The sequence below is a fragment of the Cucumis sativus genome, chromosome 4 (genome assembly GCF_000004075.3).
Source record: "Cucumis sativus cultivar 9930 chromosome 4, Cucumber_9930_V3, whole genome shotgun sequence".
Lineage (NCBI taxonomy): Eukaryota > Viridiplantae > Streptophyta > Magnoliopsida > Cucurbitales > Cucurbitaceae > Cucumis > Cucumis sativus.
The window spans coordinates 2406703-2425033 of NC_026658.2; the positions used below are offsets into that span (position 1 = coordinate 2406703).

Sequence of the window (18331 nt, forward strand, 5' to 3'; positions counted from 1 at the left end):
CCTTCAACGAAAACACCAAGAAACTGATGAGAAACCGATGCCTCTAAAACCAAGATCCAAAACCCACCGAAAACCACCTCCTCTGACTGGAAATCAACATGTGGAACAACCACCTCCTCTTAGTTTGGAAAAGAAAAATAAGTCCAATTTCTTAAAGGTATCCTCCATTTAGTAACTATATATATATATATATTCTCCACTGCATATAGACAACACTAGTTTTACTTTCAAATGTCTTCATTTATTATGTACATTTTAATTTTTTTTTGTTTTTTGAATTTGGTTAAAAAATCAACAATACACCTGACAAAATGTAAATTGTAGTAAAAGATAAGATTAAATAATAGAAAACTAAAAAATTGTTATCAAATGGGAAGAAAATATTTATTAAATGGGACTACAAAATATGAATACAAATAATTTCTAATAGATCTTTCAATCAAAATTTCCTCAAAACCCGGAAACACAACGAAAAGTCTTCAATTTTGGATGAAAAAATACAGTATAAAAAGTATGGAAGAGAAATATAAGTATTGCAAATTAAAATGTTAGTTTTAATTAGAAAAAAATGGTGCAGAAGAAGATTGCATTTTATTGGGAAATAGTTATGTTGATTATTGTTATGCTTTTATTGGCTTCTTCAACTGCATCAAGAGATCTAACAAATCCCAAACTTTGTAAGATATCATATTACTCTTCTAACTTATATTTATCACTTTATTTCTTCATTCTTTCTTCTTTTTTTTTCCCTCAAAGTTTGACAGTGTTAAATGATGATAATTTAAGCTCCCTTTGATATGTATCAGACAACAAAGTTAGGAGACTGTCATTTGATGATTCTCATGATGGTAATTACGGTATACAAAAGAGGATGATTATATAATAATTATGTACCCATATTATGTATATGTTCATGTATTTTCATTTTCTTGTTTCTTGTTTTTCATATGTTTATGTTTTTCACATGTGCTTAAAACAATGATATATTATGTGTAATAATCTTCTTTTCAATGCAATATTATATTGTAAAAATACTTGTGATCATTTTCATCAATGAAGCATCATCGAAGTTTCTCATAAAAAATAAAATTGAATTAGATCATTAGGGTTAAAGTCTAGAATCGTGCAACGTAATATTTAATATATAAAATAATTAAAGTAGATTTAGTGATCACAAGTATATAGTTTTTTCTTTATCATCTCTACACATTACATTAAACAGTATGGTTTATGCCTTTTTATTGTTTGGTTAGTCAGTAACGTAAGTTAATATTGTTAATTTTCATTAACAGAGACGATCAAGAATGAGAAAACGAGTACTACAAATAATGTTCATGTTGAAAGTCCTCCACAACCATGCAATGGCCAACGTAGCAGACGACCCAAACGGGACACCCCTTGGTGTGGCAACTATTGAAAGAAACTTATTTTTATACAAAGAGTGAAAACTGAAGAAGTACTGCATTTACATATTTCTTTTAGATATTTTTAAGTTGAAAGAGATCTGCTCAATTTAAAATAAATTGATAAATTCAGTTTAAAGATAGGAACCCATTTGAATTAATATTAATATGCTTTAAATGTGTTTACAATTATTTTTGTATATGCAGAAATGAGAAACAGAATGGTATTTCTGATCTTTTGAATTTATTGTTCTTAAGTCAATTTCTTGTTTGTTAAAAGAAAATTGTTTTAAATAATAAAACTTTTTAAAAATATTCACAGAGATATAGCAAAATATTAATTAAAAAAAAAAAAAAGATGCTTCATTCCCTTAAATCATTCTAAATAGTTTAGACATTAATGTTATGACATTACTTTTACTAAACTATATCGTTTCTTAATGATCTTTATTTTGACTTCAAGTAAACATTAATTACTTTCGAATATTGTTTTCTTTTTTCCAATTCCTATCAGGAATAATCAATCAACTTCTAATTCTTCACTAACCCACATAAAATTATTATTATTATTATTTCTATAATAATAGAATATCTTCTATTTATTTAATATATAAAATTTTTACAACTTTCCTTCTCGAATCACCTAAAATATCTCAAATCAATACATTAGATAACTATGTCTCTAACGTATATGTGTTACGATTCTCTTTCTATCTTAACCAATTTGAAACTTTGTTTGTACATCCAGTTCACTGTTTCTAAAAAAACTTAACCTACTACTAGGTTACCTAAAATTTAATTATTATATCAATACTATGATACATTTTGTTTGTTTATGAATTTAAAATTATCGACGAGTGAAAAAATATTAATAAAAGAAAGAAACGAGGTTACACAAAATTGAAATACAAACATCCTTCGTTTCCACATACCATATATTACTAAATCATAAAGTAAGATTTGTATAAGAGTGGATAAACCTCACTTAGGAAACCTACCTAAATAATTCCATTAAAAAAAAAATTGAGACTCACATTTTTTCCCATATAGTATATTAATATCATTTTAATTAAATTTTCTTTCAAAAATTAAATATAGCTAAATATTTATTTATTTATTTTTGGTAAAAGATGAAATTTTGTTATATTTTGTAAATATTATTTATTATAATAAATATAACTAAAATTACGCTAAATATAATAAAGAACAACCATCAAAATTAAAAGATAGCCTATAATTAAAAACTTGTTTGGAAGATCCCTTTTGATGCCTAAAAATATAACGTATTGTGTTAGTACAAAAAAACAAGTTTTATGTAGAATGATTTGTAAACTCTCTAGCAGCGAATGACGCAGTTCTGTATTTTATAAAACATTTTCTTTAATAAAATTGTTTTTTCTCTACTATATAGCTGTAACTAATTATATTATTCGTCAACCACGTATATGTATGAGTCGATTTTTGATTTTTAAGCTTTAAAGAAAAAGAAAAAGAATGAAAAATATGGATGATATGGGTGTTAGTGGTGGGTGGTGGGTATATCATTTTGGAAATTTCAATATTCAACTTCCACTCTAGTCAACTCTTGAGTGGCCAAACTTTTTTTACTTAAAATCAAACACACTGCACAACTATGATAACATTTTAATATATATCCTTACAAAACACAACAACCAAAAGCAACAACAAATTCTTCTACAAAATAATATGTAATTCTTTGTCCTCCCTTGTTTTGCTTTCTCCAAAAAAGGCTTCTAATTAAGATATCTATCATTTAGCAATTGGTTGTGGTTTTGATGGGTATTTTAAGTTATAGTATTGAAGGCAAGGAATTGGGTTTATACTCCTAAAACTGGTTGTACTATCATCCACTTTAAATATGTTTCTATCTACTTGTTTGTATAATCTGTTTGTTTTTTCTTACATTTTTCAGACTAGGATGTCATGTGAATCAAAAGCATATATAAAAAAGGTTGCTAATAAACCCATTCCAAGGAGTGATAATAACCTAAGGATATATAAACTTGGGGATGGAAATCACTAATCAAGTTGGAAAAATAATTAAAATACATTGGACGACTATGTCAAATTTTCATAACATTTTACTTTATATAATACAATAAACAAGCTTTATTAACCAAAATGGCATGTAGTTTCAATCTATTATTCTATAGATTCAAAATCATTGTGTCATTTAATATATATATATATATGATTATTTTCTGTCCGATTAATATATTTTCACTTGTTCATAGTATATAGATTATAATCGAATTTTATTATATTTATAAATATTTTAAATAATTTTAATGAGTATCTATAAGAAAAATAATAATAAAGATGGATGCTTCTTTCTTTGGATCATTCTAAATAGTTTAGAGATGACATTACTTTCATCATCGCTAATTGCATATATAATAATAAACTATATGTTGTTTCTTAATGATCTTTATTTTGACTTCAAGTAAACGTACTTAGTTTATTTTCCTATATTGTTTTCATTTTTCAATCCCTTTAAGGAATCAATCAACTTCTAATTCTTCACCAACCCACGTAGAATTATTATTATTTTAAATATGAGGATTTCTTTGACCCGCTATATTTTATAAATATTTTGCTAATTAATAAGCTAAAAAAATTATGTTAAATAAAAAATACAGCCAAACACAAACTCCAAACATAATATACAATGTCATATAATAATAAATATACATATAACTATATATTGAAGAAAAGAGAGTACATATATAGGAAACACAAACATACGACATAATATACAATGTCATGATAATAAATATACATATTTCAAAATTACTTATCATCATAACAATACACACAGAAAATACGTCATACTGAAATAAAAAAGTTATCTCCAATATTGCACAATAGTTAATTACAAGATAATGAATTAAACAGTTTATCTCATCTCCAAATTTTGCAACATAATATGATAGAAAACAAAAGCATCGAGTATTTTGAAAATTAAGTAATTTTTAGAAAGTAATATATGACAAAAAGAAAATAACTTTACAAAAGAACTTTGAATATCCAAAATTGAAGGTACATACGACCTATAACAATTGAAATAGTAAAATCTCAAATGAAAACAAATAAAAAGTAGAAGAAAAATTGGAAAGGGAAATCGGTGGAATATGAAATAAAGAACCGAAAAGAAATGGAAGAATACAATTGTATATTGAAAACGTAAACAAAATGGGAGATGAACGTAATTAGTTATCTAATAATATTCCCACAAATATGTGTTTATCTTTTTCAAGAAGATGCACAACACAACTTTGGATGTGATAATCCAATTTAAGACTATTGTATGTGTTTTTTTATATCATATGATAGAATATATAGTAGTATATCAACCATTAATAAATAGATTATGATAATTTAGTCATTTAGAATGATATTAAAAAATTGTAAAGTTTTTTTTCTTGGTTAAGCTCCTCTTAGATAGAATAAAAGTGATAATTAAAAACGTGTTTGAACAAGGTCGTTTTGGATGCTTAAAAATCCATTGTGCTTTTAGTACAATAAAAGTGATTTTTTAAATACTCATGGCTTTAATACCTTAAATTTGCTATTTAGTTACAAACAAAACCAATTACAAATATTTTTAAACTTTGTAATCCTAGTGGTGCAACTTTGTGTTTTGAAAACATTTTTCTAATAAAATTATTTTTCATACATAGTTTATAGACGTAGTTAACATACTATCTTTGTCAATTTAGTAACACTCACCCTGCTACAAATAACTTTAAGTTTTTTTAAAAATATACCACAGATGTTTAGCTCTAGAAAAAAAAATATGTTTTTGTAAAGGAATATGGTATTGGTCTTAGTGGTGGGTGGTGGGTGCCATTTTGGACATTTCTAGTCAAACTCCACTAGGAGTTTTCATTTTTGAGTAGCCAAACTTTTTTCTTTCAAATCATACACTACACAACTATGGCTATATTTTATTATGTAATAAGAAGCTGCTGAGAAATAATCTCTTCAAATTTTTGAAAGGGAAAAATATATCAAATCCCTATTTATATCCTTACAAAACACAGCAAGAAATGCAATAAAAAAAACTTCTTGCTCTACAAAAATTATAATAAGGTTTTTTTCTTTGTCCAAAAAAAATGGCTTCTAAGATATCTCTCATTTGGCAACTGGTTGTGGTTTTAATGGCTATTTTAAGTTGTAGTGTTGCAGCAAGGCATCGGGTTTCTACACCTCAAACTGCTTGTAAGTGAATCCTAAACCCATTTCTTTTGGATAAATATGGATAGTATAAAGTTTTTGCATTCTTAAACATACTTAGTTTAATTTTGTTTTCTATTATGTATATACATGTGTCTGTGTAGTTCCTTCCAAAACATGATGATGAAACTGCAACGATATGAAAATGATTAACATGATGAAATTACAAACACATCATATAAAAAAAGATATCTTGTCTTTGCTTATTCTTGGGTGGGGAATGTTTTTTCAGATTATGTATATGTAATCTAACAATTCGATATAGAACTCAGATGCTCATATACAAAGGTTGGTCCTGGTCGTAGCTAGGTTTAGGTTATTGGTCGCTCTATTTGATCCTTTCAAGTTGATCATATAGTTAATCAATTCAAATTCTTTGTTCAGTCCAACAAATTAATATCATTTCACAGTCTTTTCTTTTTATATGATTCATCTGAATTGCAGCTAAACATAAACAATAGAGTTTATATAATCATTTGCAACCATTTTAGACTATTTTTCTACAAAGTAATGGATCATACTATCTACTTTATTATGTTGCAATCTAATTATCTGTTTTATTTTTTTCTTATCTTTTACAGACAAGGACGCAGTGGGAATCAAAAGCATAAAGAAGGTTTTTAAGCCCGTTCCAAAGAAAGATAAACCTAGGGGTGGAAATTACTAATCAAGTTGGAAAAATAATTAAATACATTGGAGGATGTTAAGTTTTCATAACATTTTTACTTCATAATAAATTATCTTTTCGGTCAAAATGACATGTAGTTCAATTCACATAGCACTTGTCCTAAAAAAAAGTACTCTTGCCACACATATTACTCCAATGAATTCACTTGAAAAAATAATTCCTGCAATCTCCCTTTTAGCTTTTTGTCGAATTCTTAATTGAATATGCTAATCTTTTGTAACCCTAAACAAAATCAATTGTAAAAACTCGAGCAAGATGAACAATTATTAGAGGTATAGTTCACTCTTTTTCACATCCTAAATTGTCATTTAAGATGTAAAGGATTGAGAGAGATTTAAGGGAGGAAAATTTTATTCCCTTTTGTGTTCTTAAAAAAAAATAGGATTACCACTAAATCAAGTTTAATCCATATGTCAATTTAGGAGTTTAAAAGTTATCCTCTACTCTACAGTTACTAAAATAGAGATTCAAATAAGGTGACAGTTGCTAACAAGGCTACTTTATTTTGTTGTAAAACGCTAATAATTAAGGCTACTTTATAATTTATTCACACATTTGGTCCAATGGTTTGTTTGAAGGTTTTCAAGTACAACAACAATGGTAGGGATGTAGATCCAATATCCCCAATATCCCATCTCTAAAATGAGAAGTCAGATCAATTAGGTTTGACGATTTTTTTGGTTCCTGCATAAAAGTTGTTTGATATACTGTGGTTTATTATTATTATTATTATTATTATCAGTTATTGATATTTTCAAATGAAGCAAAAGTGTCATGAGGTTCCAATCATATATTTGAGAATCGATTTTTAAAAATTGTTCTCACTTTTATCATATACAACTGTGCCACAATTTCAAGAACAAAAAATCAGATTTATTGTAACTCTTTTTGCAGAAAATGAGGTATACTTTCAGTATCTTGTAAAAAAAATGCCTATATTTAGTTTTGGTTTTTATATATAAAATTGGTGTATATATATATATATATATATAATTTCATATATTTGATACATTTGAATTTCTTATCTTTAAAATCCATATCCATAAAATAATTATATATACCATCAAACAGTCTCTAAATGAAACAAGAAATAAATCTTGAAGTATGAAAAACCTTTTGTTTTCTGACTTTATTTCAAAATGAAAACAAACCGTCAAAGTTGTAGTGCTCATGATATAAGAAAAAAGGTCGTAATCCATATGGTTTTCTAATTAAATGCTTATGGTATACGATGGAATTGCTTATTTTTCAACATTTTATTATGCAATTTTATACATATGGTTTTCTAATTAAATGCTCTTGAAATATATATTTTGTATGTACTTCAAAATTCATTTTACGATATATTTTTTCTCGATTTGGAAGCTTTCTTCTAACCTCTATTTTCCAATTTGAACATAAATTTTGGTTGTGGTTTGTGCATCACAAGAATAACTTAACTAAAGCGATTAGTGATGCAAACAAGGTCTCATATTTGTTCAAGAAGAATTTTTAATTTTAAAAATTTAACTAACGTTTCTTTGAAAGATGTGAACCACATCATGAAAATTGAAAAAGGATATGTTTGTCAAATATAAGTCATACCAATTCAAATTATTTTACATTGACATGTCCTAAAATTTCACAAATAGTAATAATAAAATGTCAGATTTTATGCCTCTCTATTTAAAATTTTGCTATATTAATTTATTTTTTTATATTTGAAATTTGAAAATCCCTCAATAATTAACCAATTTGGTTGTATGTACAACGAAGGGAGAATCGTTCTAATCATATTAATCATTTTAATAAATGCCACCATCATCAATTTTATACTAATGAGAAACGACGAAAAGTGGGAAACCTTATAATTATTGGATTTTTAGTTCATTTAATATGAACAATGAATATCACAATAATTGTCAAAACTGAAGAAATCATGAACTGAGAAATAAAGTCATAGTTAAGCAAATAATTTAATTAGTAGTTTCTACAACACTTTTTCTACAATGGTAAGTGTCATCAAATTTCTCCCACTTATCTATATCAATACTTATATCTTTAATCTTTTATTGAACTTTTTATTGAGTGTGTCAATTTAAAATTTCTTTTGGATTTTGTTGAATCATCCTGCCTTAAACTTATAATTTGAATTAACTAAATGTTTAAACTTCTAAACTTTTAGAAACGAATTAATTAATTTAGAGATTACTTATTAAAATCATCCATCCATTCATTTTTATTCAGATCCAAACTTCTTCCAAAGGAAATTCTTACTCAGGGTATATGTGATTAGTAGAATTTGATTGTTACTATTTTAAATTAATTCATAGACATCAATGCTAATAATTAAAATTGAATCTTTATTTTAAAAATCAAGGTTAAAAGTATAAAATCTTGAAATCTAAGAATCTGAAATAAAACTCAAATATATCAAGTGATTAAACTATAACTACATCATTTTGAGAAACTAAGGTTTGAATCGAAACCAAATTCACAATTTAAAGATTATTTTTATAAAATCTAAGGTCCCAATTATGCAAACTAGACCTCCAAATTTAGGGCAAAAAATATTCCCTATAAAATATAGGGTTATTGGTAAAGGAATAGCGTTCCCACTCCGTGTTGGCTGGGCTCCAAAGAGAATAGGTTTGAAAGCAGCCAAAATTGAAAGGCAGTGTTCTTGTGTAAAGGTAACACATGTGCTTTGACTTAACAATATTCTGACCTCTAAAACTTTGATTTACAATTTTGAGTCAAGTCAATTATTGAAGGAGGAAGCTAAGATAAGTTACAATTACAAGCCTTATTTCTTCTTATATATAAGCCATTGAAATCAAGCTTGGTGCTCCAAACACAACTATGGCTTCCAATAATGTTCTATGCAAACTAATAATGCTCATCTTAGTTACCATCATCTTTGCCTCCAATAATGTTGCCACAAGGAACTTGCTTTCTACGCCTCATCTTGCTCGTATGTTACTCTCTTGTATTACATTATATTGATTGAATCTTGATGTTTAAATTGGATATCTTTTAAGTCACTTTTAAAGTGTAATTAAAAGTCATTCTAAATATATAGGGTTTTTTCTTTTTATATATATATATATATATATTGGTGGTTGTATTATGGTTTTTTATCTTTGAATTTTGCACCTCATTTAAAAATATAAATATACGTTAGACCACATTGAATGTTTATATAAGCACTACACAAAATTTGGAATATAATGCACATTTACGTATATAGAATCTAGTAATCAATTCATATTGAAAATGAGAACAAAATACTTTAAAAGATGATAACTATTTTCATTTTTTTTTAGTTTTTCATATATTGTATGGAAACATTTGAATACTTAATTAAACTTCAAAAGAAAAAAACAACTATCATTTTAAGTTAATTTTTCTTGTTTATGGCTTTTAAAAGGTTGTTTTCTCCATTTAGAATTTGGCTTAAAATGCAAAAATGTACCCTTTTACTTAAGATCTAATACAAATTATAATAAGAAAACGAAATAACAATAGACTTAATTTTTGAAAAGTAAAATCTAAAGATAAAAGGGTTACTAAACAAAACCACAATAATTAAATAAGAAATTGTGGTTGATTTTGAACAGATGTGAAGCATGAGGAGATGAACAGTACAAGTGTTCCTGCACCCAATCCTCCACAATCACCACTAGACAATGGACCATGGGATGACCCTTGGAGTGGAAACTTTTGAGGATATAACACTGACTTTCTTTCTTTTCGTTTCTTTTAGGTGTAGTCTGGGTGCTTTCATCTTTTGTGCATCCCAAAATATTTCTTCTTTTGCAAAATTTGTATGCGTATAATCAAAAGGTGAAAAGTATAGTGGACAAGTGCAGGTTAGGTTGGTTGTACTTAATCAACGTTCATTGAATGAAAATTTAAACTTTTAATCTTAAGGATAAATATAAATTAATATACTTTTAAATGTTGGTGTAGCTCATGCATCATATAAAGTAGGTCGTATTTGAAATTCTTAACAGTTTTTTTTAGTCATTGTATCGTCCGTCAAGGAATGACTATCTCAAATTGTCATAATATGTGTTTTCATAACAAAATATAAATATCATATATCCAGTACTATTGATAAATAATAAATGTCATTATTTTATATTTTATCACAATATAACTAATTATCATCAGCTCACACATATTAGAGTAATTATCTGTCATTCTTTACGTATTGACGATAGTTATAAAATGTCACGTATTTATATAATTTGACATTTTTTTTCCTGTCAAGAACCTGTCAATCTTGACAATTTTTTTTTAGAAAATCAAATTTCAGATACTCTTCTATTACTACATTTTTTTTACAAGAAAATACATTAAATGACAGTCCCTATTTCTTTTGTCGTCCTATCATTACACAGTTCAATTACAACGTACTTCTAATACAACACGTCCATGTGACAAAACAAACAAATAACACTTTAATATATATACATTATCATACATTTTGTAATATTTGTACAAAAAGATTGACTAATTAATAACCATTTTTGGTAGAGGGTTTACAATAAAAGAATAAACAAAGACAACTTTACTACGAACAAGTTTAAAATCAGTACATTGCAACCAAAATTTTGCTATCAACCCTATAAAAAGTCTTATAAATAAATAAGTTATTCCAATACGCCTTCACCCATCCAACAGATTCTTGCAAAACCTAATTAAGAAGACAAAACCTAATTTTAGAATATGACTCTACGTATCACTGAAAGAATATATAATAAGGTTTTACCCTTTGTAATGCCAACACAGATACCACCCTAGTTAAAAGGATAGAAAAATCAAATCTACTTCACCCAATTATTAGTTAATTGCAATTTAAACTAATACCAAAAAAAACTTATAAGAGTAACATTAAACATAAAAGGGAAATGTATACTAGACAGGTTACGTATATAAAAAAATAAGAAGAAAAACTAGGAGGGAGAAAACAGAAGTCACGATTTCCAAAGACTAAATATTAAGTATGAAGTTCATGCAGTAAAACTGGCAAGGAATATTTACATGAATCTTTTATAATAGATTCATAATTGCATTTACCTTGTAAGAAAGTGATTTACAAGAATCTAAGATAATTAGATTTACCTTTTCATCATCAAAATCCTTCAATTCAGCATGCAGCTGTGCGTGAAAATCATATTAACTAAAAACTTGGTTGTCAATCATAGCTGTTTTGCCCTAAGTAGGATGAGTTATGAACAAAATGCAAGAAATGGGGCCTTTAGATACCTCAATTATATATTTATTTTTTCAAAAGATCATGATTCAACTCATATCTTGATTCATGTTTTGTAAAACCCCTCTGCCCAGGTTAAACATCAGAAAATACCATCAGCTAATAATATTGAACTTGTTTGATTTTTTCAACCCTCTAGCAGAGAGAATTAAGACTGTGTTTTGGAAAGTATCGTTTTCATTAGAGCTTGCATTCTTGACTGAAGCCTCTTGGTTCCAAGAGATGGTGTTTCATTCAAGTCAACCTTCAGCAAGTAGCCAGATGGACCCCTTGGCTGGTACAAGGCCAGTATATGCTATTGCGGAACCTGCATTATCTTCAATCTCCATCGCCACCTTCACCTCGGCAGGGAAAAAAAGGCGAGCTAAGGCCACTGAAACGAAGGAAATAAATTTTGAGTTCTTGATGTGTCATAAAACTACACAAACAGTTGCATTTTATAAGAAATTGTTAGGATCATAAAACCAAAAGAAAATTACAATGCTAAGAAGATAAAATGATGCCATATGTTTCCCATATAAGTAGGCAAAGGAATTAAAACAGGCTAAGTTTGAAATATGAACTTGGCCTAATAAATATTAAACTTGATCAACTGAAATCAATTTGTAGGACTTCCTAAAGTAATATATTGGTCCAGAACCAACCATAGTATCATAATTCACTTTCATGACAGAAAAACCAAAATTTCGATGTAGAGCCCAATAATACACGTAGTTCAACTTGAATCATCAAATTTATGGGTAAACTAAACTTATGGCATGTTTGAGAGTGATTATTAAATTAGTACAGTTACGTTTACTTTTGTTTTTTTTTTGTCTTTAAATTCCACTCTCATACAATAAAATTTGATTTTAAAATTTAAATTATTTAACGCATGCTTCTCACTGATTTTGAAGTATATGAGAGTTGTGATTTTAGCCTTTTAAAAATTACTCCTAAAATGTATTTCTAAAATGAATCCTAATAACTTAAAATGTTTTGTTAACTTTACAAATCACACAAATTGAAAACTAAGTTCATGGATTACAAATTTTTCACCAACAGCAATCAAATACAACAGAATCAATTTTTAACGTTACACAAGGCCATAATCAATATCACGATATTACTAGCAAATTAAATAAAAAAAATATAAATGGTGTAAAAAAAAAAAAAAACTTCTAAAAACCAACCTTAACTACTGATTGTATTGAAGCTATTTGTTATATATATGTTCACAAAAATTATCTTCATGTTAACACATGGTCTCCAAATCCATGCCAGAACAGACACTTCCTCATATTCCTTTCTCCAGGAAGTTCAGCATATAATCTTTCCACTCTTTTCCAAAAGCCCATAACCTTGTGACATCTTAGGAAAAGATAAACAAGAAAAACAACGAACTACATGTTTCAGAGGCCATATGCATTCTTGACGACCTAGACTCTAGAAGCTTAAACACATTGTAGAATTTTCCTTCCTAGAATAGTAATGGCAAAGCAAGACTCGTATTAGCTATCTTATGAGGGAAAAATAGGTAAAGATAAATAAATAGGAAGAGAATATCACCTGTATTTTCTAGATAGTCTAGCATTGGAAATCTGAGTTTCCATTTCCATGCCACTAGAAAAAGAATTTCTACGCATCTCTCTCTCCAGCACATCAATGCATAGATTCCTGTTCTTTTTGAGTCGTCTCATTATAATCCCTAGGCCTAGTCAACCTTCGACAGATTGTAACAGCAGCTTGTCCATCAGCTGTAGGTTCTAATGCAGAGGCTCCCTTGTCCAGAAGAGCTACAATGATTTTAGGATCCTTACACCTTGCTGCAACATGGAGAACAGTTTGTCCTCTAAGGTTGAGATCTGCTAACCCTAGGTTAAGAACCTCCTTAATGATCTTAGGGTCACAATAGGCAGTGGCATAATGAAGAGCATAAACATCACCTGTCGGACTATTTCTTCATCAAAATCCAATGCTTTGTGGAGCCTCCTGCATTTTCTACTCACGGTGCAGATCCACTTCTTCCACAATATCTTGCTCAGTCTCTTGCTGAGATTTCATAGGAGTGATTTAATTTCAGTTGCAATCTCATCAGGAAGCTCTCTCTCTAGAGACACAGCATCAAGGTCCGACCTTGCGACTCTTTGAATCATTGTAATCACCTACTAAGGCTAACAACTGTAAGACTACGATTTAGCGCTTCTTGACAGATACGAGAGCCCACAAATCCATTTCTACCCAGCACCAGCAGCTGATCAAATCCACACACCAGGGTCGTGGGGTCTGAATAATATTGGGGACAAAGGCAATCACATTGTTCTCAATTTTGTCTCTAGTGCATAGTGAGACCGTAACTGACTACCAATGAACTGAACAACCCTACAGTCAAAATAATCCAAGTTTATAATCATCGAGGAAATATTTTCGCTTTGGATTGCTACATTAACAGTGAGCAGTTCGACAATGGGACAACACTTCTGGAAAAAACCCAACTTGCCAACAAGTCTAAAACCTCAAACTGAAATTCGACTAACAAAACAGCACAATCCTCCCGTTTCAGCACTCTTTTGGAGCTAATAGGTAGTAACGAACAAAATTAACCCCATATAAAAAGCTGAAGGCACAACAGAAACTCAGTGAAATCAGTGAAATCTAAACACCAAACATGTATTTAATATAAATTACAATCCGTCATTCTAAAACAAAATTGAGTGGTAAAATGAAATGAACTCACTAAAACTTGGGAACTTGGAAAACGATGATCTCGAATGGATCAACCGTGAAAGAGTCGATTAAGTCATATTTTTAGAACAAGCATTAATTACAACTTGGGAAACGATGTTCCCACTAGGGTTATTGGCAAAGGAGTAGTGTTCCCCTTCCCACTCAATCTGGCTGGGCTCCAAATAGAATGGTTCGAAAGCAGCCAAAGTTGAAAGGCAATGTTCTTATGTATAAAGGGACGTGCATTGACTTGACAATATTCTGGCCTCTAAAACTTTGATTTACAGTTTTGAGTCAAGTCAATTATTGAAGGAAGAAGCTAAGAAAGTTACAACCCTTATATTTCTTCTTATATATAAGCCACTGAAATCAAGCTTGGTGCTCCACACAGCGCTATGGCTTCTAGTAATGCTCTATGCAAACTAATAATGCTCATCTTAGTTACCATCCTCTTTGCCTCCAATAATTTTGCCACAAGGAACTTGCTTTCTATGCCTCATCTCGCTCGTAAGTTACTCTCTTGTATCACATTGAATCTTAATGTTTAAATCTGATGTTTTTTCAGTCAGATTGAAATTATTTTTAGAGTGTACTTAAAAGTCATTTTAAAATATACTACAAGAAATTTGGAAATACATACTATGTATATAGAATCTAAATCAATTCATATATATTGAAAATGAGAACTAAACACTTAAAAGGGTGATAACTACTTTAATTTTTAATTTTCTGTTTTTGAAATAATTTTTCAAACTTTTCTTAATTTTCTAACTGTGCGAAAAATATTTGAATACTTAATTAAATTTCACAATATGGAAAAAAGTACTTGCTACTTAAGATTTTATACAAATTATAATAAGAAAAAAAATAGACTTAATAAAAATTCAAAAGATGAAATGGTTATCAAACAAGATCAATATAATTGAAAAAGGTAACGTAAAGAAATTGTGGTTGATTTTGATCAGATGTAAATCATGATGAGATGACCAATTCTCCACCAACACCACCAAAAGATGGACCATGGGGTGGAAACGTTTGAGGATAACACTGCCTTTCTTTCTTTTCTTTTGTTTTAACTAGACGTTTCCATAACTTGTTATTTCCATACATCTAAAATAAGAAATGAACTTGAGTGTAGTTGGGATGAACAATATTATCTTCTTTCGAAATATGTATTTGTATGGTCAAAAGGTGGAAAGCATAGTGGTTCGATGCAAGTTAGGTTGGTTGTACTTGATCGTGGCTTGTTGAATGAAAATTTAAACTTTCAATCTTGTGGATAAATATGAATATACTTTTAATTGTTGTTAGTTCATGACGTGGTTATTGTTCAAATTTTTTTATAAAAGGTAGTTTGTGTTTCCATATTATTGTTTTGAGAATTGATGTTTCAATATATAATATTTTCATCGCATATGAATGTACTCAAGTTTGAAATTTTATAGATAATATATTTTCAAGAATCTATTTAATAATTTACCATATCATAATTATATATTGATTGATTCCATATTTGAAAAATCGAGGGCACAATTTTTTAGACAATAAAGAAGTTGTTCATCTTAATGTCAATTGATTTTGAGATAAAAACCCAGGTTAACTAATAACCCTTACATTTTCTTTTAAATTGGTTTAAAAGATAGTACTTGTGACCCTTTAAACCTAAAATAATTTTTCTTAAATCAACACAACCTTTATCGACCAACTAAATAAGAGTTTAAACAAATATTTTAAGATGTTATCGTGGTCTTAAAATATTTTACTATTGAAGTATTTTAAGATTTTTGTATGTTCTTGTCTTTACCTGAAAAATATTATTAAAAAATGATGAGTAACTCAGCAAATAATTTAGGTTACGAAATTAAATACATACAAATGATTTGTCATATAACTAGTGGCACGACCTTCATGCTATAGCTTATATTTTACGTTACGACCTTCGTATAGAAGTATTGATACTTAAAGCAATAGAACTAGCACAATAATTAGAGAAAAGCTTCGATCTACTAGTCCAAAACACCAAGGTAGCTTGTATGTCGTCCAAAATCGCACCAGAAATTTTTTCCAACCCCTTGAAAATTCTGTTATTTCTTTCAAGTCATATGGTCCAAATTGCAGCAGAATTTTTCTAAACAATGTATTATTATTATATACACTCGACGTAAAATTTCACTATAAGAAAAACAAAATACCTCTATGAACTACCTGTTCTGATCATCTTAAGTGATCACCAATTCAACCAAAAACTTACGTTGGTGGTTGAAAACCAATTTAATTATATATTACTAATAATTGATATATAAAAAAAGATATAAGAAACATACCATAGAGCACTTGAATCTCCTTGAAGAAAGTGAAATATATGCGTCTCGATCTAATTGTCGACATATTTGTTTCTTTAATACAAACTTCATTTTCCTATGTTATTTGTAATTTTTTCTTTCAACTAGTTAATTTCGAGATAAAAATGGAAATTTATTTAATACAAATAGATCACAAATCTCAAAAGTTTGTGACTAAACTTATACAAACCTTTCGTATATGAAAAAGATCAATTGGTAAAATATAAATTTGATGACATGAGAGAGAGATTTGTATTTGGAAAAAAGAGTCATAATTTTCAAAGAACTTATGACCAATTCTCTTTTGGGTTCAAATATGAATATTCAAATCCACGTCGCCATTATCTTTCACTAAAACCCTAATTAACTATTTATTATTCAATTTTAGTTTTTCTTTATTTACTTTTTTTCAGAAACCCCTACCTATTTTTATTTACTTGGTTTAGATAAAAATAATAATGAAACTCATCCTGTTAAAAAAAAAAATCAATCAAAAGATAAAGAAAACTTCTAATATTTTTCCTTATTAATTCGTTTCTAATTTTTAATATCGTTTACTTCGTAATGACTTTGAGCAAAGTAGTGAAAGATTTATTCATGAAAGTTCTCACATAAGTATATAAATATGATATGTTTTCGAGTCTCTACGACAATATGTATTTTTTTTTATAATGAAATCTCTCGTAACCATTGTTTTGTTTTACATTCTATGAATATTGTGCATATATAAAACATATTATGATATGATATATTTTACACTTTTTCTTTTACTTTATGCAAAATTACTTTATTAACAACAAGATTAGATTTTAAATTAAAATAAATAAAGAATCCAAATAAACAATGTGTACACCATATTTAATATTATTAATTTCTACATCCATTTTTTCCACAAGTCGGTCTATAGTTAGACTGATTGAGACAGAACTTGGAGTCCATTATTTTGATTTTAGGAAAATAATAATAAATAAAAATGTAAAACAAATGTGTGGTTATTGGTTTTTTCATTTATAATTTGGTCCAAAGAAAAATATATTTGTTCAATTCTACGTCACTCAACAGAACTTCCAAATTTTCTATTCTATATTCCAAATGCCACATTAATTCAAATGGGTTCTTTTTCAAATCTTCTATTCTGTTTTCCACATGCCACAATAATTTTCAATTTTTCTAATCTGTTTTCAAACTCCAAAACTCTAACTTGATTGATAGTAGGATATGATGTTTTAGAATATAGGAAATGAACCAATTCAACACCGTTTATTCAACTAATTGAAAATAAAAAATTTCTACCATTCATAAATACTTTTCATAGTTGTACTATTTAAAACAATTTTCTTACTTAAATAAAACGCAACATGCATTTTAAAGCTTTATTTCTAGTTCATTGTGTTGAAAAGCACAATAGTAACGAACAAAATTAACTCCATATAAAGAACTAAAGGCACAACAGAAACTCAGTGAAATCTAAACATCGAACATGTATTTAATGTAATTTACAATCCGCCATTCTAAAACAATATTGAGTGGTAAAATGAAATGAACTCACTAAAACTTGGAAAACGATGATCAAGAATGGATCAACCGCGACTCTTTAAGTCATATTTTTATATAACAAGGATTGGTTACAACTCGGGAAATGATGTTCCCACTAGGGTTATTGGAAAAGGAGTAG

The 18331-nt window shown here is 28.2% G+C and overlaps 3 long non-coding RNA genes across 3 annotated transcripts; all 3 read left to right on the forward strand.

Moving 5' to 3' along the window:
• Positions 1 to 5405: 5405 nt before the first annotated feature.
• On the forward strand, positions 5406 to 6531 carry LOC116403297. Its single transcript, XR_004215977.1, has 2 exons — positions 5406 to 5645; positions 6242 to 6531. It is a non-coding gene; the product is annotated as an uncharacterized LOC116403297 (long non-coding RNA).
• Positions 6532 to 8682: 2151 nt separating this feature from the next.
• Positions 8683 to 10454, forward strand: LOC116403467. Its single transcript, XR_004216227.1, has 2 exons — positions 8683 to 9301; positions 9948 to 10454. It is a non-coding gene; the product is annotated as an uncharacterized LOC116403467 (long non-coding RNA).
• Positions 10455 to 14691: 4237 nt separating this feature from the next.
• LOC116403455 lies at positions 14692 to 15629 on the forward strand. Its single transcript, XR_004216207.1, has 2 exons — positions 14692 to 14821; positions 15280 to 15629. It is a non-coding gene; the product is annotated as an uncharacterized LOC116403455 (long non-coding RNA).
• Positions 15630 to 18331: the final 2702 nt, after the last annotated feature.